General features: G+C 38.4%; 1 pseudogene; it reads right to left on the bottom strand.

The window, feature by feature from the left end:
• Nucleotides 1-2,268: 2,268 nt before the first annotated feature.
• Nucleotides 2,269-2,726, bottom strand: LOC126762797 (uncharacterized; annotated as a pseudogene).
• Nucleotides 2,727-2,930: the final 204 nt, after the last annotated feature.

Genomic DNA, 2,930 nt, shown 5'->3' with positions numbered 1-2,930 from the left:
AATATCAGACTTATAGCAATTGTTTGAAAGTTCTTTAAAAAAGAAAGCAAACATTTCCGAAAGTGCAAAATCTATATTAAAGTCGGTTTTAAGAATTTAATTTGCACTACGCAGTTATGATTCTGTTTTTGTTTCTAGAAAGAGACTAATGTACTTTTAGGCGAAATCTGACAATTGTCATTTCGTAGACATCTTTTAAAAACCGTTATCTGCGTAGGAAAATATTCATTAATATTAAAGAGTTGATTTTGCTGTCGTGTATGTACGAGGTTTGTTCAAAAAGTATGTATCGCTTCTTTGGTATTTCTTAAAACGCATTGCTTCTCGAAAATTTTACATAACTTGCAACAACGCCTTTCCAATCGAAGAAAAATATTTAAAAACCCTTCACATTCAACAAAACTTGGTGTGCTTTTCTCGGTCTAGTCGCATATGGCAGCTTCCATTGGGATGATGGATTTTCGGTTTCCTAGTCACATCCAAAAACCCATGATTCGTCGCCATTTTTGATCCTAAAGAGCGGTTCTGGGTTATCGCGGACTGTGTCCAACATCTCCTGAGCAACGTTTACGCGACGCTGTTTTTGTCGGAAGTGTGCAATTTTCGCACAATTTTTCGCTGGGACCCGCCTTATAACCTAATTATTGGTTATTGTCGAATGGCACGAGCCAGTTGACTCGTTTATTTCCGCAACAATTTCTCTATAGGTAATTCGACGATTCTCAAATACTATTTTCTTCACTTCATTAATCTTTTCGACTTTTCTTGACGAGCTCGGGCTTTCCTATATGCCACAGTCAGTATTCGAAATGCGTCCGCTTACTTAAAATATCGGATTTATCACAAAATTTAATGCAGATCCGTTTTTAGAATAAGCAAAACCTCGAAGACGATCCAAAATGTGTCTCAGCAAAAAATCTGTAAAAAATTAACTAAAAATATAAAATGGCCGACCTTGTCAGCACAAGTAAGGGGTTTGTTCCTACTCAACATTACGCGACAAAACAGTCGAAAATCGAACACTCGTAGCCTGCGAAAATTCAAAATTGGCTTTACTTTTGGTGCGAGCCCCGTACTCGTATGTCGCAAAAGCAACAACGGTAGTCAAGACTGTTCAAATATATATACTTTTAATATATTTACACTTTGCCGGCCTTATCACATATTGGGAGTCGCTGCAAAAAGCACTGACTCATAAAATTTTCAAAATTAAATTCACTAATCTTCGCAAATCTCTGACAGTATTTGCGCATAGAAGTCAAGTGTTACAGTGCAGTAGACAGAAGAGAGGCGCTTCCAAGGTGCTTGTGTGTGTGCGTGCCCCTCAACACTTTTCCGGCACTGCTGTAGCATCGGACTTTAGAATTGCTTAAGTTGACTTTAGAGTGAACTCTAAAGTAGTGAGAGAGGGTGGGAGACTGTGAGAGCTCATACTCACACCGCTCCAGGAAACTTCGTGCATCCAGTCACTTGTTACAAATGCAGCAGCGAGTGGACAAGCAAGGACTTACGCTGTCAAACTGACTTTTGAATTATAATTTCTCTCACATTTATCGCAATTTAGCACAAATTGTTTCCAATACCACTAAGGGGATAACCATGTGTGCCCCACACTCGCAAACATACCCAGCTGACCACGACATTCATTGTCCGCATCTATATGTGTGTGCCTGTGTGAGGAGCTGGTTCAAAATGGGTTTTTAAGACAAACACAAATACGGAGCGTAGATATGGAAATTAAATGCAGTAACAGATGAGCAATTAAATGTGTTTACATTGCTGCAGGGTTTTCGGACGTAATTAAAAATTCGTATGTAGCGCAACCACACTCACGTCACTTTAAGTAAAATAAACGTTTTATTGGTCTACATTTTAAAGAGAAGTAATTTCCTCGCATGACCTCGAAACTTTTATAAGCGCACTCTTGCTAAATGCTCCATCGAGCTCGCTGTTATTAGTGGTGAGTGCTTTGGAGTTTTGCGACAGCTGAAGGGTAAAAATGTTTTCGATGGCAGTGAAAAAAACTCTTTCTTGATATACATACATATCTTGGCTGCTGGCGTGCATCTCGAACAACTTTAGGGTTCTGGCAACGGAACTCTAGACCTCGTGTGAGTTTAACAAGCATTGTCGACGACGTTCAGTTCAGAAGAACGAATCGAACAGTTTCTACATGGAAAACATAAAATTTTAAAATATAAAACGAGTTATTTTACTTTATTTGATTTTGAAAACTACAAACTTTTACAGAACAAAAAATGCAGTCTTCTAACTCCCATAGTCTCTAGATAACCTTCTGGATATGTTGCACTTTAAAATCAATTTCCCTTCCACGTCTCTTTTAACTTCTTCGTCGATGTCTGCATATAATGACGCATGCTGTCGCACCAAGCGGTCTTTGAAATCCACCTGTCGTGTGAAGGCATCGATATCTTGAGGCGAAAAATCACATATTTTGCCATCACCTACAGTAAGATCAATTTTCGTCATCGTTAGGTGTAAGCGATTCATTTTACGCCGTCTTAGTTCCTTTCGATAAAGGAAAAGGTGACTTTGAAGGAGAGGTTTCGAAGAGCTGTGTTGCATATCACGTGTTATAGTTCCTCACGTTCTCTTTCCGTTTCATTGTCGTAGAACTCCATATCCACATCGAAATTTAGGTCTGTATCCAGATTCATGTTCAAATGGAACGCCAAGTCACTATCAAAATCCATGAATTCGGCCATTTTATGACTTTTAATGTCTTGTAATATTTGACACTTATGTTGTTATGATGAGGATAGTATAGATGTGAATGTTGATATTTCTAAAAAATTACAGCATTCCCACTCAGGTAGCCTTACTTACAGGTACTTAGATAAGTTTGGTCTTTAGTAATCACTTCTTTTGTGTTCAGATGCTTTACATAACCGACTACTAAGGGTTGCTTC

This window comes from Bactrocera neohumeralis, chromosome 6 (genome assembly GCF_024586455.1).
Source record: "Bactrocera neohumeralis isolate Rockhampton chromosome 6, APGP_CSIRO_Bneo_wtdbg2-racon-allhic-juicebox.fasta_v2, whole genome shotgun sequence".
NCBI lineage: Eukaryota > Metazoa > Arthropoda > Insecta > Diptera > Tephritidae > Bactrocera > Bactrocera neohumeralis.
This window is presented reverse-complemented; position numbering and strand designations above follow the sequence as displayed.